This window comes from Balaenoptera physalus (genome assembly GCF_965194825.1).
Source record: "Balaenoptera physalus genome assembly, chromosome: 16".
In the NCBI taxonomy this organism is placed as follows: domain Eukaryota; kingdom Metazoa; phylum Chordata; class Mammalia; order Artiodactyla; family Balaenopteridae; genus Balaenoptera; species Balaenoptera physalus.
Window position 1 is genome coordinate 84,963,908 of NC_138898.1, and position 24,969 is coordinate 84,988,876.

Below are 24,969 nucleotides of genomic sequence, written 5' to 3' on the forward strand. Positions count from 1 at the left end.
TTTTATTATCACCATTGTACAGAGGAAGCAGGTTAAGTGCCCAAGGTCACACAGCCAGTAAATGGAGATCCCAAGTCAGATGGGCCGGTGGGTCTGGGCCACCCAAAGGCAGGCCACCTAGGAACCCCACGTTCTCACGCTGAGAGCTGCCATCACCAGGGGACAGTGTGCCAGGGACCCAGCACAATGAGTAGAGAAGACACTCCCCAAAGTGCATTCTCCAAACAAGCGTCTGTCTCCGGTCTTGGCCCTGACACGTGCTACGGCACTGGTGACAACACTACCTTCCCCACGCGATGGCTGTGGTAGGTATATTCATCACAACGTCAGCTAGTCCCTTCCTAGCGGCTCAGACAAATCATACTGAAGGTCAATGCTGAAACCTGCAGTGAATCCCTATGTTCCTCAACAACCTCCACAGGGGAGGAGCTGCCTCTCCAGCGAACAGCCCCAGCCTGCAATCTTGTCTTCTGGTCTCCTACTCCCAAGTGGACCGCTGGTACTGCCACTGGGACTTCCCTTGCCTTCTTCCAATTTGTTGTTTTAATATGTTAGGACCTTGAATATCAGATAATCGATACTATCAGAACTGTGCGTCAAAAAGGAGGTAGGTTTACAGAGTAATGAGAGCAAAGATGATCCAAAATCTCGGCAACAGAATGGAGCAAATACAAGAAACATTTAACAAGGATCTACAAGAACTAAAGAGCAAACAAACAGTGATGAACAACACAATTACTGAAATTAAAAATACTCTAGAAGGAATCAATAACAGAATAACTGAGGCAGAAGAACGGATGAGTGAGCTGGAAGATAAAATGGTGGAAATAACTGCCAGGGAGCAGAATAAAGAAAAAAGAATGAAAAGAATTGAAGACAGTCTCAGAGCCCTCTGGGACAACATTAATCGCACCAACCTTCGAATTATAGGGGTCCCAGAAGAAGAAGAGAAAAAGAAAGGGTCTGAAAAAATATTTGAAGAGATTATAGTCAAAAACTTCCCTAACATGGGAAAGAAAACAGTCAATCAAGTCCAAGAAGCACAGAGAGTACCATACAGGATAAACGCAAACAGAAACACACTGAGACACATATTAATCAAACTATCAAAAATTAAATACAAAGAAAAAGTATTAAAAGCAGCAAGGGAAAAGCAACAGATAACATACAAGGGAATCCCCATAAGGTTAACAGCTGATTTTTCAGCAGAAACTCTGCAAGCCAGAAGGGAGTGGCAGGACATATTTAAAGTGATGAAAGGGAAAAACCTACAACCAAGATTCCTCTACTGAGCAAGGATCTCATTCAGATTTGATTGAGAAATTAAAATCTTTACAGATCAGCAAAAGTTAAGAGAATTCAACACCACCAAACCAGCTTTACAACAAATGCTAAAGGAACTTTGCTAGGCAGGAAACACAAGAGAAGGAAAAGATCTACAAAAACAAACCCAAAACAATTAAGAAAATGGTAATGGGAACATACATATCAATAATTACCTTAAATGTAAATGGATTAAATGTTCCAACCAAAAGACACAGACTGGCTGAATGGATACAAAAACAAGACCCGTACATATGCTGTCTACAAGAGACCCACTTCAGACCTAGGGACACATACAGACTGAAAGTGAGGGGATGGAAAAAGATATTCCATGCAAATGGAAATCAAAAGAAAGCTGGAGTAGCAATTCTCATATCAGACAAAACAGACTTTAAAATAAAGACTATTATAAGAGACAAAGAAGGACACTACATAATGATCAAGGGATCAATCCAAGTAGAAGATATAACAATTGTAAACATTTATGCGCCCAACATAGGAGCACCTCAATACATAAGGCAAATGCTAACAGCTATAAAAGGGGAAATTGACAGTAACACAATAATAGTAGGGGACGTTAACACCCCACTTTCACCAATGGACAGATCATTCAAAATGAAAATACATAAGGAAACACAAGCTTTAAATGACACATTAAACAAGATGGACTTAATTGATATTTAAAGGACATTCCATCCAAAAACAACAGAATACACTTTCTTCTCAAGTGCTCACGGAACATTCTCCAGGATAGACCATATCTTGGGTCACAAATCAAGCCTTGGTAAATTTAAGAAAACTGAAATCGTATCAAGTATCTTTTCCGACCACAACGTTATGAGACTAGATATCAATTACAGGAAAAAATCTGTAAAAAATACAAACACATGGAGGCTAAACAATACACTACTAAATAACCAAGAGATCACTGAAGAAATCAAAGAGGAAATCAGAAAATGCCTAGAAGCAAATCACAATGAAAACACAATGACCCAAAACCTATGGGATGCAGCAAAAGCAGCTCTAAGAGGGAAGTTTATAGCAATACAATCCTACCACAAGAAACAAGAAAAATCTCAAATAAACAACCTAACCTCACACCTAAAGCAATTAGAGAAGGAAGAACCAAAAAACCCAAAGTTAGCAGAAGGAAAGAAATCATAAAGAGCAGATGAGAAATAAATGAAAAAGAAATGAAGCAAACAATAGCAAAGATCAATAAAACTAAAAGTTGGTTCTTTGAGAAGACAAACAAAATGGATAAACCATTAGCCAGACTCATCAAGTAAAAAAGGGAGAAGACTCAATCAACAGAATTAGAAATGAAAAAGGAGAAGTAACAACTGACACTGCAGAAATACAAAGGATCATGAGCGACTACTACAAGCAACTCTATGCCAATAAAATGGACAACCTGGAAGAAATGGACAAATTCTTAGAAAAGCACAACCTTCTGAGACTGAACCAGGAAGAAATAGAAAATATAAACAGACCAATCACAAGCACTGAAATTGAAACTGTGATTAAAAATCTTCCAACAAACAAAAGCCCAGGACCAGATGGATTCACAGGCGAATTCTATCAAACATTTAGAGAAGAGCTAACACCGATCCTTCTCAAACTCTTCCAAAATATAGCAGAGGGAGGAACACTCCCAAACTCATTCTACGAGGCCACCATCACCCTGATACCAAAACCAGACAAAGATGTCACAAAGAAAACTACAGGCCAATATCACTGATGAACATAGATTCAAAAATCCTCAACAAAATACTAGCAAACAGAATCCAATAGCACATTAAAAGGATCATACACCATGATCAAGTAGGGTTTATCCCAGGAATGCAAGGATTCTTCAATATACGCAAATCAGGCAATGTGATACACCATATTAACAAACTGAAGGATAAAAACCATATGATAATCTCAATAGATGCAGAAAAAGCTTTTTTTTTTTTTTCAGAAAAAGCTTTTGACAAAATTCAATACCCACTTATGATAAAAACTCTCCAGAAATTAGGCACAGAGGGAACCTACCTCAACATAATAAAGGCCATATACGACAAACCCACAGCCAACATCGTTCTCAATGGTGAAAAACTGAAACCATTTCCTCTAAGATCAGGAACAAGACAAGGTTGCCCACTCTCACCACTATTATTCAACATAGTTTTGGAAGTTTTAGCCACAGTAAACAGAGAAGAAAAAGAAATAAAAGGAATCCAAATCGGAAAAGAAGAAGTAAAACTGTCACTGCAGATGACATGATACTATACATAATCCTAAAGATGCCACCAGAAAACTACTAGAGCTAATCAAAGAATTTGGTAAAGTAGCAGGATACAAAATTAATGCACAGAAATCTCTTGCATTCCTGTACACTCTGAAAGAGAAATCAAGGAAACACTCCCATTTACCACTGCAACAAAAAGAATAAAATACCTAGGAATAAACCTACCTAAGGAGACAAAAGACCTGTATTCAGAAAACTATAAGACACTGATGAAAGAAATTAAAGATGATACAAACAGATGGAGAGATATACCGTATTCTTGGATTGGAAGAATCAACACTGTGAAAATGACTATACTACCCAAAGCAATCTATAGATTCAATGAAATCCCTATCAAACTACCAATGGCATTTTTCACAGAACTAGAACAAAAAATTGCACAATTTGTATGGAAACACAAAAGACCCCAAATAGCCAAAACAATCTTAACAAAGAAAAACGGAGCTGGAGGAATCAGGCTCCCAGACTTCAGACTATACTATAAAGCTACAGTAATCGAGACAGTATGGTACTGGCACTAAAACAGAAATACAGATCAATGGAACAGGATAGAAAGCCCAGAGATAAAACCACGCACATATGGTCACCTTATCTTTGATAAAGGAGGCAAGAATATACAAGGGAGAAAAGACAGCCTCTTCAATAAGCGGTGCTGGGAAAACTGGACAGCTACATGTAAAAGAATGAAATTAGAACACTCCCTAACACCATACACAAAAATAAACTCAAAATGGATTAAAGACCGAAATGTAAGTCCAGACAGCATAAAACTCTGAGATGAAAACATAGGCAGAACACTCTATGACATAAATCACAGCAAGATCCTTTTTGACCCACCTCCTAGAGAAATGGAAATAAAAACAAAAATAAACAAATGGGACCTAACGAAACTTCAAAGCTTTTGCACAGCAAAGGAAAGCATAAACAAGACGAAAAGACAACCTTCAGAATTGGAGAAAATATTTGCAAACGAAGCAACGGACAAAGGATTAATCTCCAAAATATACAAGCAGCCCATGCAGCTCAGTATCAAAAAAACAAACAACCCAATCCAAAAATGGGCAGAAGACCTAAACAGACATTTCTCCAAAGATATACAGATTGCCAACAAACACATGAAAAGATGCTCAACATCACTAATCATTAAAGAAATGCAAATCAAAACTACAATGAGGTATCACCTCACACAGGTCAGAATGGCCATCACCAAAAAATCTACAAACAATAAATGCTGGAGAGGGTGTGGAGAAAAGGGAACCCTCTTGCACTGTTGGTGGGAACGTAAATTGATACAGCCACTATGGAGAACAGTATGGAGGTTCCTTAAAAAACTAAAAATAGAACTACCTTACAACCCAGCAATCCCACTACTGGGCATATATCCAGAGAAAACCATAATTCAAAAAGAGTCATGTACCACAATGTTCATTGCAGCACTATTTACAGTAGGCAGGACATGGAAGCAACCTAAGTGTCCATCAACAGATGAATGGATAAAGATGTGGCACATATACACAATGGAATATTAGCCATAAAAAGAAATGAAATTGAGTAATTTGTAGTGAAGTGGATGGACCTAGAGTCTGTCATACAGAGTGAAGTAAGTCAGAAAGAGAAAAACAAATACCATATGCTAACACATATATATGGAATCTAAAAAAAAAAAAAAAAAGGTTCTGATTTACCTAGGACAGGAATAAAGACGCAGACATAGAGAATGGACTTGAGAACATGGGGAGGGGGAAGAGAGTAAGCTGGGATGAAGTGAGAGAGTGGCATGGACATATATATACTACCAAATGTAAAATAGATAGCTAGTGGGAAGCAGCTGCATAGCACAGGGAGATCAGCTCGGTGCTTTGTGACCACCTAGAGTGGTGGGATAGAGAGGGTGGGAGGGAGACACAAGAGGGAGGGGATACAGGGATATACGTATCTGTATAGCTGATTCACTTCCTTATACAGCAGAAACTAACACAACACTGTAAAGCAATTATACTCCAATAAAGATGTTAAAAAAAAAAAAAAAAAAAAAAAAGGAGGTAGGTTTAAAACAGGCTTGGGAGAGGGCCCGAGGGCCTCCCTTGCATAACCCCATAGACGGTGTGCACCTTTCCTAGCTGCTCAGAGCACTGGATACTACCTCTGTTCTGGAAAGCTCCACTGGGATGATAAGGGAGGAGTCACTCTATTAAAATAGAAATTAAATGAAACCAACCATCCCTTTAAAAAGACCTAGACCAGTGCTTCTCAAACTTTAATGTGCGTATGAATCACCTGGGGATTTCATAAAAATGTCGATTCTGACTCAGTCCGTCTGGGGTGGGGCCTGAGGCTCTGCATTCCTCACAAGTTCCCAGCTGCTGCTGCTGGTTCACGGACCACTGGAGAACCAGGGTCTAGATGAGAACAGCGCTTTCCAAGAGAAACAGAATACATGCCACATAAGTCATCGTCAATGTCTGGCAGCCCCAGCTAGCCTCTTCTATTCCTGATGTGGAAAACTCGGTCTCTGTGCACTAGTGCCAAATCGAATCTCGGAGACAGAGTTCTGGGCGAAGTAGAAAAGAATAGCTTTATTGCTCTGCCAGGCAAAGGGGCACACAGAGGGCTCGTGCCCCTCAAAACTATGTGTCCCTAAACCGCGAGGATTTGGTGAGGAGTTTTATAGCAATGGTTCAAGGGCGGGTTGCTGGTAAAGATTATGGTGTGTGCAGGGCCTGCACTCCTTTAATCTGGCCTCAGGTGGTCTTCTCCTAATGAGCTTCTCTTGGTTCCTTTAATCTGGTCCCAGGTGGTCTCCTGATGAGCTTCTCAAGATTATCAAACTGTGGTCTTCTCTGGAATGAAGAATGCTAACATCTTCCATTTGTTGGGGGTTTTAGTTCTGTAAAGAGCTCAAAGATATTGTAACGTGTATCCCTTGAGGCGAACCAGGACCCTGCCCCAAGGCCCCACTATTGTTTCTGGGCTGCTCCTCCCTTGTCTCTGCATCCCCTCCCTTCCCTGATTAGCAACTGTGTGAAAGGCTTCCTGCCCAGGAGCCCCACAGGTTCTTGCTAGGTTTCATTCCCCACCCCCAACCTCTATCCTGTACCAAGGGTCAGTGTCAGTCAGTCTCAGCCAGGAGGTAATCAGACTTGTAGCTGTACACAGGCAATACCTCAAACGTAAACAAAGAGTATAATGAACCCCTAAGCACCCACCTCCCAGCTTCAACACTGATCAACCATAGCCAGTCTATATCTTACCCCACTCCTGTCTTGAGAAGCTTTGAAAAAAATACCGGTGCCCACCCCAGACTAGCAGGATCAGAATCTCTGCGGGTGACCCCTCCCCCAGGGGATCCCGAAACACAGTGAAGGTTGGGCAATAACATCAGAGGGAGGCAGCCCCAGGAGGACAGGTGTGGCTGGAGCAAGGCACCAAGAGCTCGCCCCAGGGGCCGACTGCACCCCGCCTAAGCCCTCCACCCTGGGCACACCCCTTTCCACCAAACTCCTCCCCACCCAGGGCAAGGAATCAGCTGATACCCTGGGGCCTAGGTGACAACAGGTCACAGGGAAAAACAGCCAACACTAGAAGAGACAGACCAACTAGTCCAACAGCCTGAGGAGAGAAGGCAGAGTTCAAGAACAAGAACATAAAATGAGCATGGTCAAAACCAGTAGAGAGAGAAGAAAGGCTGGTGAAACAGGAAATAGGACAGAGGTATTGACAAACTTCAGAAACTGATAGGAAAAAATAAACACATGGATGGGTCTTAATAGTTTCGGGAATAATCCAGATTCTGAATTTCAGAAGAATAAAATAGACCACACAATTTTAAAATCCAGCAGAGGAAATTCACCCTGATGAAACATTACAAGAAAAGATACCCCCATAAATGTATAACTAAATCATTTTGCTGTACACCTGAAACTAACAAAACATTGTAAATCAACTATACGCCAATACAAAATTTTTTTTTAAAGAAGAACCCCCTCCCAAAAAAGGAATGGTAAAAAGAAAACATAAAATTGCATTAGTCCTAATATAATCACAATTATCATAAATGTACATGAGTTAAATTCACTAATCAGACTCTCATCCTGGGTTTAAAAAACAAGATTCTGCATCATATATCTATAATAGACATATTTAAGGCAAAAGGATATGGAAAGATTGGAAACAATGAAAGAGAAGGAGCTTTATCGGGCAAACAGAATCTAAACACAAAGGAAAAAAACAAAAAGGAGAATAATTTAAACATCAAAACAAATAGAATTTAAGGTGAAAAACATCATAAAGGATGAAGAGTCTACATATACACCAGAAAAGGGAACAATTAATCAGGAAGATATAAAGACAATAATCATATGTGCACCTAACAATATAGCCTTAACATAATATAACATAACAGCTGTCAAAACTATAAGAAAAAAACTAAGATATGGAAGAATTAAGTAACATGAAAAGCTCAAAATAATATAGGGAAAAATGTATCCCCAAACAAAAAACACATTATTTTTGAGCACATGTGGAACATTCACAAAAACACACTCTGTGTAAATGCACCAAAAGTTCTCTTACATGTTCCAAGGAAGTCAGTGTCACTTTAACTATATTCTCTGACCATATGCAATAAAAACAGACATCAATAGCATAAGAAAAGTTATTAAAGAAAAATGTCAAAACTCTGAAAGATGTATGCTATTAAATAACCTTTTGGTTAAAAAGGAAATTATAATGAAAGTTACAAAATAAATACAAAATTACAAAGTGAATAAAAATGAAAGCACTACAGGTCAAAATTTGTGGACCACCACTAAAGTAATACTTAGAAGAAATGTTACAGCTTTGAATATATTTATCAGAAAATGAGAAAGAAGTCAAATTAAAAGGCTGAGCCTTCAAAAAAGGAAGTTAGGAAAAGAGAGTGACCTCAAAGAGACAAGAGTGAAATAAAGGTGAGAAGTCAGCCACGTAAACAAAAAATAGAGACAAAGAGGTTAAAAAGAGCAAAAGCTGGGTTTTCTTTAAAGATTAGTAAGATGAACAAAACTCTACATGAACCTGAAAATAAACAAGTTTTGGACAAATTCAGAACTACAGATGCAGAAAGGAAAATGAAATAGCAAGAGCCGAAAAACAGATTTACAAAAATAATGGAAATATTATGAACAATCAAACAAGAATGAAACTTAAAGCCTAGATGAAATGGATACATGTCTAGAAAATTATAAAATGCCAAAATCAGTCTATGGACAGAAAACTCAGATAGACTAATAACAAAGAAAATGAAATGATAAATGCCTCCCAGCACCCTCTCAGGCTCAGGCCCCACAGTTTTACAGGCGAGCCCTATCAAATTTCAGATACAGATAATCTTCGTCTTATACAAGTGGTTCCAAAACCATTTTAACCCATTTTATGAGACCAGCATAACCTCAATTCCAACCAGGTAAGAATAAGAAAATTGTAGGCCAATTTTATTTAATAACACAGATGTGACAACTATACATCTAATCCAACAATATTTTAAAATACAAGACAAAGAAGGGTTGATCAAAGAACGCAATGGATGCTTCAATATCAGAGCATCAATCACTGTAATTTACCACATTCATGGACTGAGGGATAAAAATCACCCAGACATGAATAGATTTAAAGGAAAAGGTCAACACCTATTTATGATGAAAGCTCTCAGAAAAGTGGAGACAATGGAGTCCTGTAGTTCCTTAACCCGATTAAAGCTGCTATCAAAAATCTCCATTATGCACATTCCCAGACTAGGAAAGAAGAGGCAAAGCCCCATCACCACTCTGCTACAGAGTCCTTGGGGTTCCAGTCACTTTGGTATAAGGAGTCGAAGGAATGGGACAAACGAAAGTGTCATTTTTTTGCATATGATATCCTCCCCAGAGAAATGCAACAGATTCAAGTGAACTAGTAAAACCAATGAGAGACTCAGCAAGCTGGCCAGTTTCAAAATCAGTGAACAAAAACAGTTGTTTTCCTCCACACCACAATAACCAATCAGAAAAAAATTTAAAAATAAAAAAGTCACTGTTCGCAATACTACAGAAACTGTACAGAACTAGGAATTAACCTAATGACAAAGGCACAAAACCTTTCTGGAGAAAGACCTAAGCAGATGGAGAAATATTCTCGGTCACGGGACAACTTGAAAGTTCTTAATTCTCCCCCAGATTAATCTGTATATTTGATCCAAATCCAATATAACTCCAGCAGAACTTAAGGGGAACTTGATAGAAATGGGCACGAAAGAATAACAGACCTTGAGGAGCCGAGATATTTTTAAAGAGAAAAGCAAAGATCAAATTCACCTGATCAGAAAGTAAAACATGTATAAAGCCACGAAATTAAAACGGTGTGGCACCAGTGCAAGAAGAAACACATAGGGTACTGGAACAAAAGAACAACCCAGAAACATACCCAACATGTATATGGGGACTTGGCATACAGTGGACGTAACTTCCCAAATCACTGGGTAGGAGACTGGACCACTTGGCAGGTGGTGCTGGAAAAACTGACTATATATCACATTCTACACAAAAAACCATCTCCAACCTAAAAATCTAAACGAATGTCTATGGCCGTCCAAGTATGAGTATCTTTGCGATCTTGAGTGGGGAAAGATTTTCTCAAACAAGACTGAAATGAAAAATTGATAGATTTGACTTCATCAAAATTAGGTTTTTCTGTTTATTGAAGGACACTACAGACAAATCAACAAAACGAGTGACAGATCGGGAGAAGATACTTACAAACATGAAAACCAACACAGGGTTAGCATGTAAACATACAAGAAACTCTTGCAAATCAACAAAAAGACGGTAAACCATTTAAAAAAAGTAAAAAAGGATAAAATATATGACCAGACAATTTACAAAAAAGTAAATCTGAAAACCTAAACAAGTATAAAATGAGGTTTATAAAAGTAGAAAACTTACCGGTGATCAGAGAAAAATCACAACGCTGAAATGCCACTTTAAAACCATCAGGATGGCAAAAGTCTCTAGGAAGCGCTGATGAGACTGTGGGAGAGAAGCATGGTGCAGCGCTCTGGGGAGCAATCTGGCAGTGCTCAGTGAAATTAAGAACACTTTTCACCCTGGGACTCAGCAATCCTACTCCTGGGCATCTGTTAGGAGACACGTGTAAGGATGCCCGAGGCCACCGAAGGGGGCCATCCCCAGGGAAATGGACATGTGAGCTAGAGTGGTGCTAGGGACTGAATGGTGTGTCCCCCCAAATTCATATGTTGAAGCCCTAGCCCTCGATGTGATGGTGTTTGGAGGTGGGGCCTTTGGGAGGTTTAGATGAGGTCATGAGGGTGGAGTTCCCATGATGGGATTAGTGTCCTTATGAAAAGACTCACTCTCTCTCAAGACCCTTCATCATGTTGAGGACAGAGCAAGAAGATGGCTGTCTGCAAGATAGGGAGAGGGCTGTCCTCAGGAACTGAATCTGCAGGCACCTTGATCTTGGGCTTCCCAGCCTCCAGAACTGTGAGGAATAAATGTCTGCTATTTAACCCACCCCCACTCCTGTGTATGGTATGTTGTTATAGCAGCCTGAGCTGACTAAGACAAGTGGATTCTTAAGGTGGAATCCGATGTAGCTCTCATGAATGATGAAATTTATGGGGGGTAACATGGACAGATCTCAAAAACAGTGAGAAGTGAAAGGGAAGGAGAGAAAGATTTATAGCACGATGCCAAGCTTATGAATTATACCTACTTATACATACAAAACAGGCCACACACTTTACAAGAATACATCCATACAGAGGCATATTAAAGACGTTAGAATGAGGAGAGGAGGGGACTAGAAATGGGGATAGAGCAGAAAGGAGAAAAAAATTAGTAAGATGAATCATGATGTGCTGTGAACTGAGAAGTGATTACTGCAACTCGCGTGGGGGGAGACACACGTGTGTGTACACATGCACACACAAGACACATACACACACACACACACACACACACACATGCCCTGAAGGCAGGCAGAAAATAGGGATTTGATCTTTCCTGCCCATAGTATAGAAATGAGAGCGTTAAAGTTCTTACAACTTGACGTAAGGATTTCAATCTTTGACATAAAACAACTGGCAAGATGTCCCTAAACTTTCAGAATTATAGTGAACTGGGTTGATAGCAGCCCCTCATTTCTATTCCAAGGAGGTAAGATGATATACCTGTCTGGGTTGACAGACCACAGAGATACACATACATCTTCTACTTGAAGAAGATTTGGTATTTTGCTGTAACTTATGGAACCTGTCAATTTCATCCACAATTTACACCAGCTTCTAATTGTACTTATATTAACCATTCTAAATGCTCAGTGCTTTATCGGCTGGATCTAAAGTACTGAAGGACATCTGGCTTGGCAAATGGGATTCTGCTTGCTATCAGAAAAGAGAGCTTCAAGCGCTCACTTTCTTCTCACACCCTCAGGTCTGCCTTCAGCCAGGACCAGCGTATCTCAGAAACATGACTTGCACGTCCACACCCAGCCAAAGCCGTCAGGAGAAGCTTCCTGTGGTCTGGACTTCAGCTATAATGCTCGTCTGGCATCACAGAGAGCTGGGGGAGGGCGGCTGCAGGAGCAAGGGCCCAGGTTCCTGCCACCTCCCTGCTCCACGTCCTCTGTGGTTGCCCGTCATCCTGGGCTTCCCCCTTTGGCGCTAAGATGATGGCGGCAGGCCTGGGCAGCCTCTTCTCCCACAGGCGTGTTCACAGGCAGAAAATGAAGTGAAATGCCCATCACACTTGGCCAGGGGAGAGGCCCCTTGCTGGTAAGGAGGGAAGGCCGGGAGGGGAGAGGTGGGGGGAGGGGGGCGGCCAACAGTGTGTGCTCTCATTCAAACTGCTCCCAGCCTCTCCACAATCCATCTGCACGTAACAGTGGTCCCAAAGGTTGGGGGGGGGGGGGGAATCCCCATCAGTAAGGCACCCGAGAAGGAGTCAAGAGGAAGACCAGAGCAGAACAGAACAGAGTTAAGATGGAACAACAGTCCAGGCCTTAAAATGAGCGCCCCCAGAGAAAACAGGAGTTACACAGAAGAAGCCACAAAGTAACAGACTCAAAAAGTTAAACACAGAGTCACCACCTACCACCCAGCGATTCCACTCTTGAGTATCTACCTAAGAAAACTGAAAACCTATGGTCACATCAACACTTAACACAGAGATGTTCACAGCAGCCTTCTTCACACTAGCCCCAAAGTGGAAACAATCCAAATGCCCATCAATTTATGAAAGAATAAACAAGAAGCTGTATATCCACACCATGGGATATTATCCAGCCATAAAAAGGAATGAAGTGGTGATACCTGCTACAACATGGGTGAACCGGCAGAACATCACAGTGAGTGAAAGAAGCCAGACACGAAAGGCCACATACATATTGTATGATTCCGTTTACACGTGAAATATCCAGAATAGACAAACCCATAGAGACAAGAAGTAGATTAAAAGTTACATAGAGCTTGGGGGGCGTGGGGCAGGTGGGGAGTGACTGCTGACAGGTATGGGGTCCGCGATGGGGTGTTGGAAACGTTCTGGAATTAGACTGTGGTGATGGTTGCACCACATTGTGAACATACCAAAAAATAACGAATTGTATACTTTAAAAAGGTTAAAATGGTGAGTTTTATATGAATTTTATCTTAAAAAGTAACCGAGCAGAGGTATCAGGCATCGTGTCAAGGGAGCTGCCCCGCGCACCAGGACAGCAAGTAGCACGTTCAACAGGGAAAAGTCTTCCGAGCACGTGCTGCGCCATCACGCTCCCTCTCCCAAGTGTGAAACTAACTCTCCCTTAAAGAACAGAAATCCGTAAGACACTTAGGTGCCCTCACGGCCTAACCCAAAGCTCCGCCTCAGCTTGCGCTTCTGACACAGCCCCTTGGCCAGCACGATCCCAAGGGGAAATGCTGGAAAACTCACAGACGAGCATCAAGAAAACCTCCCTAGTTTCAGATGTAAGAATCAGCTTATGAAAAGATGCCCTGAGCCTCTCAAATTAACAGGCCACCGGACACTGGATGCCACCCGTGGGCACCACTGCTGGAAGTCCATTCCAAGAAGCTTCCCTGGAGGACAGCGGGATGGCAGGAGTGTCTGGAGACTGAGGCTGTGCGGGTAGGGGCGGGAGGCCCACCATGGCGCCCTCGAGCGAACATGCACCCCCCAGCCCAGTTCTGGGAAGGGCTGCCATTCCCCATCAGCGGGAGATGGGAGTGCCCAGCTTCAGGGGCAACGGTCGATCGGGGTACAGATTTCTCAGCAAAACCCCCTCCTCCTAACACAAAATAAAACCACCACCACATGCAAAGAGGAAGCCCACAAACACAAAGCTCCATCGTGGGGTCTGAGGCAGTTTACTGGTCCCAGAGCCCCGCACATTGGCCACCTGGGAATACTTCCCACAGTGACATTTTTAAACCTAGCTTCCGCCCCACCCCCCTCTTTCACCCCAAGGTGGTTCTTGCACCTTTTCCTTTCTCCCTAAACCATCCTGCCCGTTCTTCAGGCCGTGTTCACACTGACTTAAGTGCGACCTCCCTCCAATATCGCAGAGTAAGTAGAGGAATCCCGCAGTAGTGCCCTGCTCCTCCCCTCCAGCCTCCCCCAGACTTGCTTTCCTAGCTCTTTGACCTGAAAACAAGTTTGAGCCTTTGCGTCCTAAAACAGGCCTCCTCGCCCACCACCCCCGTCCCTGCACCTCCCCCATGTTGCACACCTCACAGGTCCTGGAGCTGCCCCTGGTGGGGTGGGACAGAGGCACCGGGCAGCCCCAAAGGCAGCCGCTCCCCTGGTGACAGAGAGTGGCCATCCTAATAGCTGGCAGACAGGAACCCGCCAGCAGGACGTACCTGACTTGCCACCAGGTATCACATTATAATTAGTCATTGTAATTGAAGCCGAACGTAATTAATTACAAATTGAAGTGTTCAAGTTTAATTCCATTAAAATTACACCATGAAACTAGGGAATTACAAAGGATTACCGACAAAAAGCAAATAGGGATGAATAAAAGAAACGCAGGGCTGACTCCATGCATGTCTGGGTCACACCCAACGCTCAAGTAGGGCAGACGGCACCCCACCTGCTTTTAATCAACCTCTGGGGCCCGGCCCAGCCCAGCGGCTGTGTGCACGGGCCACCTATGGAAGGGCCAGCACCAGGCACCAGGTGACACAGGCTTGCTGGCCGCTCAGCATCTACCGGAACCTGAAGACCACTCCTTCCTCCAGGCGCTGCTCCCAGCCCCTCCCCCAGCCCCAGTCTCCTTGGCCGACGCCTCTCCCCCAGGCGGCCTGTCCAAATGCCACTCACTCGGCCCATCTCTGCCACGCCACCACGACCCCAGCAGCCTCCCTGGACATGCCAGGACCCGGGCGCCTCCTCGTCCCTCGGCCACCAGCACTCAGCCTGGCATCTTCTCTCCTGGCCCAGTCCCTCTCCGCCTCTTACTGGACTAGGACGTCCTACCCTCCCAGCTCCATCCCTCACCACCCCTCCCCCTCACACTCTGATCAGCCTGTCCTAAGGAGCTTCTGGAAGAATCCTCCTAAACACAAATCTGAGAGCTAAATTGGACCTCTCGCATTTAAAAGCAGCATCTCTCAGGGCCCTCAGAACACAGAACTGACTCAGCAGGGCTTTGCACAGAGGCTGTCTGGGCCCAGGCCCTGGGCACGTACTTGCACTCTGTACTGTACTTATTCCTCCTGTGTTTACTTTCTGTCTCCCCTGCTAGATCGTAAGTTCCCTGAGGGCAGGGACGTCCTGCTGCTCTGGTCACTAGAAGGCTGTGCTAGAATAGCGCCTAGCTCACAGGGGAGGTCAGTGCAGCACGATGTCCCAGGCCCATCTTTCCAGGCCCCTGTCCTGCCCTCCGCACACATCAGACACCCCCAGCCCCTAACCTGACGCCTGCGGATGCCCTGTGTGTCCTGCAGTTCTGACCAGCGGGGCCGCGGGCTCATTCCTCTTGGTACCCCAGGGGCTGGAACAGGACCCAGTGCAGACACTGGGCACCACGGAGACCCGCTCAAGAAATGAATGAATGAGAGGCCCCAACAGCCTACGAAAAAGAATGAGTCATTCCAAAAACAAACAAAACTGCAAACCACCTCGCTCAAACATGCTGCCTTATTTCTGAGACCAGCGCACCCTTGCGCATATTTTCTTACTAAATGTACAACTTCATTACAAAACAAGCCGCATCATCTCCAAAAAATCAGGCATGCAAAATAATCATCTGAATTCAGAGTAGCCTAAACACTCAGCTTTTCCATGATGACTCCTTGAGGAAAATAAGGCGTGTCATCTGATCAGGCTTTTTATCAAGGGATGGATGTCCACCTGAGGACCCCTTACAGAGCCGGCCTCTTACTGAACACACCCCGGCACCGCCTTCACGTGCAACTGGGAGCAAAACCCTGTGAGGTTGATGCTTTCCGGGTGATAGGAGTGGATGTGAATCCAGTATCACTACAGTGGCTAAAGCAACTAGATTCCCAGGGGCTGAGGGGGGGGTGGGGGGGGCGGTTTCGTCTTGGCCGCCACGAGGTTAAAGGCGAATATTAGCATCTGACGGCGAACTGCTCCCCAGCCCCAGCATCAGGCCAGGTGTGTCAGAGAACAGGCCTGGTGAGAGACTCACGCTCCACAGCCCGGTGCTCAGGGCAGAACTGCCCGCTGGACAGTGCCTGGCCTCTCCTGAGTCAGCTCCCTCCCTCCCTCCCTCCCTCCCTCCGGCCCAGGCCCCACCATCAGGCCTCTCTCCTGCCTTCCATTTCCCCAAAACCCTCCCCACAAATTTGCTCTGTGCACAGATGGGGCGTTGAGCACAGCAGGTGACACAAGGAGGGTGATGTTCACCCCAGTGCTGTTAACTGTACCCCAACTATCAAGATGAAGTCTGCTAACGGGAGTGCTCACTGCCTGGGGAAGGACTGTCTCTCAGATAATTCTCTTCGGAGCTCTATTGCTGGGAGCTGACTCTGAAGTCTCAGGGCAGGGGAGGCTCTAGAAAATGTCTCGGATCCAGCGAGGCCTTGGCCAGAAGGTGTCTGTCCACCGGTCACCCAAGTACCTTCATGTGCACCTCAGAGACTCTATGCAATCCCCAGCTGTTCACATTAAGTGACTCACCCACCCCCATCCTGGGCAGCTTGTGGACAGGGGACCCCTTCTGCTCCCCCTGTCGCCTCATCATGACGACCCCGCTTCAAGGGAGAGCTCCTCTCAGGGACAGCAGGGGTGGCAGGGAAAGAGTGGACGGGACACAGGCAGCCCCAGGCATCCACATTCTCCTCGCGGCTTCTCACCTTCCAGCCGGATCCTAGCTCCTCCATGGGACTGTGGTGTGGACGACAGGAAAGAAATCAACAGCCTAAACCAGATCCTGCCCAGGGTCAATACTCAGGAAATGAGAGCTGATACCATATATATATGTATAGCATAAAAAAAATTTTTTTAAATCATCTGTCTTGTCACTAGTGGACATAAAACCAGCTACAATATGAGGAATCCAATGCTTTCCTTCTCTTCTCTGCCTTTTCCTGAAGCATCACTGCAATCCCAGCTCCAGAAATGGGGACGTTAAGACACAAGGTGGGAGGGGGGGGGACGGACCAGATTAATTCTTCAGCCCTCCCCACCGCAAATGATGCCAAACTCTCAAGCACCAACCAAAACGCAAACAAATCCTCCACAGGCTTCAAACCCAGGGTTTCAACCCATCCTGGAGACTTCAACATCAAAACCTCTCCACTGCACTTCACCCCTCCTTTTTCCTGGGGCTCAGTCCCAGAATCCTCGCCAGTCCCCCCTAAACCCACAAAGCCCAACAAAGGAGCATGTCTTCTTCCACTGCCTGGGGGGGCTCCTATTCCTCCTCCCCGTCCCTCTGGACACCAGGCCCTGCCCCCTCATCAGCCCCCCAGGCTGGACCCCAGGGACGGTGGCTCCTCTCAGCGCCCCCCCTTGGTGAGGTCCCGGCAGCCCTCACTTCCCCAAATCCATGCAAATGCTGATGCAGCCAGACACTGACGTCACCCCTACAAAAATACCCTAGGTACTTTCTTTGTAAATGAAGAAGCAGAGAAAGCACGCAGGCTATGAAGGCCACTGCCGTGAAACGAGCTGCTCGGGAGCCTTTGCCCAGGCCCACGGGACAGCTTCTGGGGGCCGAGCACTCCTGAGACGTTTCTCCAGCGCTGACCCCCAGGCCTTCGTGTTTCTTGCCACTCGCTTTCTCTTGCATTGGTGGAGTCCTGACCGTTGCAGTACCAACTTTCCCCATTCATATGGGGAAGTTTCCTCCCATTCAGGCTGTGAGCAGAGTCAGAGAATAAATCTCTGTCAAAGAATTGTTCTGCCCGATTCTATTTTTAAAAACGTGAATTTTTTGTGTTATGTGCCACAGATACAATTATGTGTATTTTAACCAACGTACATATCACTTTGCAAAGGAGTTTAATAAATGGGCATAAAAAAAGAAATACATGTTCTATCAGTGTGTATCTATCAGTAGCTTTCAAAACACAGCCATTTTAATATACCCTGCCTACCTTTCACAATCCTAAGAAGAATTCCGTTTGCTTTCTTAACTAGCTGAGTGAGTCCCAAATCAGAAATACACAGGACTGCTCCCTAAACGAAGCCCGCAGTTCTCGTGCAGCGGGACTCACTGGGTGCCGAGAATTGTGGTGGGTGCCACAGCAGGGGGCAGAGTGAACAGCAGGTGCACAGCAACGTAAGGAGCGTGCCTGGGAAGCTAAGTGGGTGCTATGTGGGGTCCATCAGAAACAGCAAAGGAGACAGCCAGAGCTCAGTGACCACCGGCCTCCTCCCAACTGTTCTGCTGGAACACCCTCTCCCATGCGTCCCCAGGTGCACAGAACTCGGCTCAAGCTCTACCGGCCTCTGGGCGCCTTCCCTGCCCACCCCACCCGGATCTGGACGCCAATCCTCTGCAGCCCTCCACCGTTCCGCGCACATGCTCCGTGACAGCCGCCTCCCAGCCCCGCGGCGCACCTCTGCCCGTACCAGGCTGCCCGCTCTTCCAGCGGGGAGCCGCGGCTCTCTCACCCTGCATCACAGTGCCTGGCACACAGGGGCTCCCTTGGCGTTGGTTAAAATGAAGAAGAAGTGCATCAACTAGGCTGGAGACTCAGATGTGCAGAGGGAGGAGGAGGAGGAGTTTCCCCAATGGAGCATGGATCTGGGATCCTTCTAAGTGGGGAAAAGGTTTAGGCGGGGTGGAGACAACCGTCAGGAACTCTGCCTCCTAAGGAACGTGGTCGCCATTCTGCGCCAACGTGAGCCACTGTGGGTCTTTAAGGAGAGGAATGACGTGATGAAATCAATGATTTGGGAAGATTCACCTGGCAGCCACATACATAATGGATTGCGACCTGTTTCAGACAGACAATCTTCAAACAAGTAAAGGCTACACTCTCAGCTCTTGCAGTTAGGAAGATTTGGCTCTCACATACAAGCAGCCTTCAAAACTAACTGCGTGCGCACACACGCACACGCACAAGATTTATTAAAGTATCAGCGTGTCTTAAAATGACAGCATAATTACATACCAACACAGAGCAACGTAAAACAATCACCACAGACCACCTCTTACTCCTCCTGACAATGACATTCAGCCATAACTGGCAATATCCTTCCTCTTCCGATCCCGTATCAATGCTGACAAATAGGGGTGCCAGGGTTGAGAAACCATGGGGGGAAGAGCATGTGTCCCTCCCCCTCCCCCTCCCCAACCCCCGGGGACGGTCGGCTCCAGGTGACAACTTCCTGCCTGCGTCATGCTGCTCTCCAGGGTAAGTGCTCGCCAGGCCCTGGCCACCTCGCTGGTCCTCTGCGCTTGCCCCTGAGGTCCCTGGCAGACCAGGTCCCCTGGACAGGGCACTTTGGCAGCAGCCTGGGCTTCCTGTCTGGCTCCTGGGTCCCACACATGCCTGTGCAGCAGAAGCATGACTCCAAACCTGACCCGTCTCCTACTTGGCTGAACGGTGTGACAGCACACTGTGTTATGTAAACGAGGAGCTGAGGTACAAGTGAAATGAAGCAATGCCAGTAAACTGAGGTTTCTACACTGGTTGACATGAACGCTCTGGTTCTCACAGCTTTCTGTTTCAAAAACGTACAACTTACAACACCTCTTCCTGTGTGAACGGGAAGGGAAGGTGGAATTTTATTTGCAGGTCTACGTATTTTAGTTGTAACTTCTACATGGTGATGACCCCAAATCTTTTCCCCTTTAAAAGGTTTGTGCCCTATGGGCAGCTGGGCAGAGTAGAACAATGTGAAACAAAGAATTCACTGTACACACAACTGCATGGGTTCAAGTTCTAGGGCAACCATCATGGTGAAAAACAGAAAATAAAGGATGTGTTTCACCATCATCTGCCACACCTTTCACAGTGAAGCAAAAATGGTGACAGGAGCAACAGAATGTTCTTATTTTCAGGGTAAGGAGAAAAAAACTCTTTCCCAAACCTAATCAAAAAATTGAATGTACAATTCCCTCCAGCAAGAATTTTATTTTTAATTTTCATTTACATAGTATCTTTCTTCCAAGAATCTCAAAATAATGGAGCTCCACAAATACTTAAAAAAAAAAAAAAAAGTTGTCACAACGAAGGAGGGGACAGGCTTGGCAGGGCGGGAGCTCAGAGAGGGCAAGCAGGGTGAGAGCAGGCACTCGGGGCTGGCAGCACCCAGGCTGAGGGCGGCTCCGAAGCGGCCCTTCCTTTGCCAGCAGCTCACGGGCCTTGCTTCTATTTGCATCTTCCGGCTCTTCAAGACAAGGATTTACCTTTGGTGTCACTTACTAGCTTTAAATCAAATTATTTTGATCTAAACAGCAATTTCTCCTCTAAAAATCCAAGGGAAGGTGGCAATAAACCAAAGACCCTTGCAGGTCCAAAATAACAACTGAACCAAGATGCCTAAAATGAGTTCATATTCTTTTTGGCCTTCAAAATATAGAACTATGTTAGAAAATAAAATGTTAACAATTTATTAGGGGAAAAGACCCAGTGTTTAAGAAAAGACCGTCTTGCTTTTTGGGGGAAATTGGAAAATTGGAAAGAAGCTTTTGAGCTGGTCGGGTTGTTTTTTTGTTTTTTACAGCTGGGTGGACAGGATCTGAACGTCTTACATTTAGCAAAAAGCTGTCAACACCCAAATAAAATTTTAATGACAGTAAGAATGGCATTCTATTTCTCACAATTTCGCAATCTTCACTTAAGAAAGAGCTAATTTGTCAATTTGTTTTTCCCTTAACCAAACTCAAGACACCTCACAACTATGCATAACTTTTTAAGAAAACGTTAACTGCTTTAACTTATTAGATAAACACAGTCAAAGAGAAAGATGTCTAAGAAAACGGCCCCATGCTGGTATACTCAGGGTAATGCTAAGAAAGCACAAGCTTCAGAGAGAGCTCTGGTAATTTCTTCCGACATTAACTTCATAAATCACAGTCAAAAGCATCCAGGATTTCAATTGTCAGCTGACCGAGTCGGCCACAAGCAAGACTGGGTAGGCCCTGCTGTGGCCTCCTGTGTTTTATAAAAGGTGTGGATCACATAGTTGGTGTTCCCAGCTTCACAAGTGCCTCAAAGAAGGAAGCAGAATCTAGTCAGTTTCATGTGCGCCTCCCACCTATTCTTCCAGGGGCTCTGCGGTGTTGGGTAAATTCTTGGAAGGACTGAACACTCCTGGCCCCGCTCCTTTCCGGTCACCTGTCCCATGGTGTTCCTGAGGATGGGGTGGGGGGAAACCTCTGCGTAAGGATCCTACCAATCATACATTTGAAGAACTTCCCGGGCTGCCCCAGGCCCAGGGCTCTAATAAACACAAAACTTCTGCCGACTGCCGGGGGCCTCCTGCATAAGGAAAGGCCTTCAGATTCAAATAAAGAAACTGACAACATTTATTTTGCGCACTAACATCATCCTATCAGAATTTAATTACAGCAAGAATTAGAATTATTTTTATGAGAGAGTTGTTTACTTTTCAAAGGAAAGGTTCTTGATGGGGTTTGCAACAAATTAGACGTCTTTCAGAAAGAGCTGTTCGCCTTCATTGTGTTTTTTAACTATGTCACATTATGTGAACAGGGGAGCACACAGGCCTCAGTCACAGGTGCATTACCCCAGGTGCTTAGCCCAGGTGCTTCAAAGCGGCTTCAAGCCATGGAACAAATGAAGGCTATGCCACAGGTACCCCCTCAATCCCAGGTAAGTCCCTGCAGGAACACCTCCTGCCCAGCCAAAGACCGTTCTCCTCTACCAGCGTTCTCAGAGGAGAGCTGAAAAGCAGGACTGATTACAGCTCAGCAAATCCAAGACTGTGAGAACCGACAGCTCAACACAAATCAGCACCTCAACACCAACCGAAACTTGGTTCTTAAACATAAAGCAAACCCAAGGCTATTAGCTGGCTTTGAAAAGTAGAATAGGAGAAATGACTGAGATAATTCAGAGGGCCCCACCATGAACATTTTATTGAAATATCCTCCTAACCTGGTTTTTTGTTTGGTTTGGTTTGGTTGCTATTTAAGGTTACATCTCTAAATGTACTTAGGGAAAGTAATTTCTTTCTGAATTTGAAATGTTTATCAGGGTATAAGAAAAGGTACCCAAATGCTCATGTCAACAAATGTTTATTAAATCAGAAATCACAAATTTCTTTGCTATATTAGTTATATGATACAGATATTAAATCGCTCATCTAATTATGCCATTAAAGTTCCCCTTTCACTCCGTGATTAACACATGCACGGTTCTCTTGGGTGTCCAAGCACACACAGGTATCCGGGCCCTAAAACGCCCAGCACAGCTGAACATCCAGGTAAACAGCAGTGGGGCACAGGGAGAGGTCACGGAGCCCCATTTCAAACAGCTTCGACAAAATGAATGGCCATAAGTAAAAAGTGTCTCTGGGCTTTGCTATAATAAGATTCAAACACAGGATTCCAAGAATTCCACCTGTTTCCAATTAGATACCAGAACTGCTTGAGTGTTTAAACTACATTCACTTGCTACTTATACAAAACAATTCTTCCGGGTTTTCTGAACATTTTAAGTATGTTAAAATAAGATTAAGGGTCTGGTTTAGACAATCAGAGGCAGGGGAATTTCAGCTGAAAGCAAAACTATCTCTCTGCAGCCATAATGCAGAGCTTCAGACAAAACAATAGGATGAAATACACGAATTTCTATCTGACAATTGTAAAAATCAGAACTTTCATAGGGAAAGCTACTATATATATATAATGTATGTATAATACATTAGATAATTTTAAATAGGTTTTTAAATAATTTCTAAAAATATATGATCCTGTATATTTAATGTTTATAGTAACTTTTAGTCGGCATTTATGTTAGTCCATCACATATACCTGTCTTTTAAATATGTGACACTTACATGAGGCCAAACGTGTGACCTGAAAAAAACGGAAGCACGGGCGGGAATCTGGCCTAGCTCTGCAGGATTTTTCACACGATGAATTTCTCTTTTTAAAAATGTACCACTTTTCCTCTAACAAATTTGTCCTTCCTTCCTTTCACTGCGGATGTTCCTTGTGCTTTTATAAATGAGCGGAAAGGCAAATGGATTTTCTACTTGGAGCCCTGTTTTCTCTCCTAAGACACAGAATGTGAGCACAGCCTCAGGAGCAGTTTAGACTGCTGACTGCTCCAGGTAGACTTGGAGTGGAGGGTCTCAAAGCACAGCCTGGTGCTTCTGCACAGGGACCGCCCCCCCTCCACACCACCTTCCCCCCCACCCCCGCGGCCCCACGTGAACCCTAGTGGGTTCGTTTGAATTGCATACAACAGGGCAGAGAACTTCTTCAACAGCCACTAAAGGTCTTGGGCTCCATCAACTCACCAGACAGTATTTTTAATTTTAAGGTTAGCTCAGTGGATTAGGAGAGAGTCATTCCTCAGGGGACCAGCAATCTGTCCGTTTCATGTCACTAACTACTGGCAGGAGATGGGTGAAATTGGGGAAGCAGGAGAAGAGGGCCTCTATGGACCCAACTGCCTCAGGAGGTGCTGCGTAACTCAACCCCTTCACTGACTTACACCTTTAAAAAAAAAAAAAAAAAAAAAAAAGGCAAAACAAACCCCCCCCAAAAACCCTACACATAGTTTTGTATAGAAAAAAAAAAAAAAAGAAAAAAAAAACTTTAATCAACTGATAATGACCCCCTTCCCACACTCAATCTCAAAGACAATGATATTAAGAGAACCAAGAAAACAAAGACAGCAGCTGTGTGGAACCCCTCCATTTGTTTACTCATTATTTTATAAAGGTCCTAGATGAGATACATATTTTAATCAAAATAATATACTTCCTAGAGGGAAGAGTTCTGGAGGGCTGGGAACATACACACTTCCTTAACAGAAGAAAACAAAATAAAAGCAACCAGAAAATGGACTTGCAGCAAAAATGAAATTGTTTTCTTATTTTGAAAAAGAGGAAAACATTTAAAGGTTACTTTTGCAGAGGTTCCTTAAAGGGAAAGACTAGTCACCACGTAGGAATAATGAACGCCCTAAAGGGAAGCCAGGCACTGGCAAAAAGCTACCCTAACATACAGAGTTACATGAGCTCGTTTTAGAAAGTGTCCTCTTTCCAAACGTGTATTTAAAAGGCAAATTTATACAATAGTGGTTTTCTTATTAAAAAAAAAAAGAATCCTGGTTTTTACAAGTCTGGGATAGGATAAAAACTTGTCCAACTAGTCTTAAGGCCAGAGCACTGAAATTCCCATACCAACAAGACTTTGGGACTAAAAAGGAAACAAAATAGAGCTCAGTCTTCAGAAACTCTCTTCCTGGGCACTCACTGCACAGCCCAAGGCAGCTTCAAGTCAGACCGAGCAGAGGGGCCAGAGCTCAGCCCGGGCTCCCCGCATTGTTGCCGGGGGCACAATTGCCTCAACTCACCTGGACCCTCCGAGACCCAGCCTCTTTACCCTCAGGTAGCAATACCACCACCCTCGCTGGGCTCTGCAGGCAACTCGATCTCGGTGTAAGGGGTTCTGGAAAGATGAGAAGAGTCTGAAACTAATGAATTCTCTCTTCTCAAACTGCAGTCCCACTGGCTCACTTACTGTCTGTGGGAATAGAGGTGACGCTAAACTAGATATCAATTCAAAAGGCCTCTTTAGGGCCCAGAGAAAGAACTACTTTAGCCTTCTCCTGGAACTTGGGCGTTCCACAGGCAGCTGAAGGTTTTCAAACAGGCGATGAAGCAGCAATAGGAAATCATCGAAGGCCAAATCCTTATCTA

General features: G+C 44.5%; 1 protein-coding gene across 16 annotated transcripts in view; it reads right to left on the bottom strand.

Annotated features, from left to right (window-relative positions):
- The window catches only part of CUX1 (cut like homeobox 1), a 371,169-nt gene that overhangs the window by 343,447 nt on the left and 2,753 nt on the right, over positions 1 to 24,969 (bottom strand). The gene's annotated exons all lie outside the window — the stretch shown is intronic.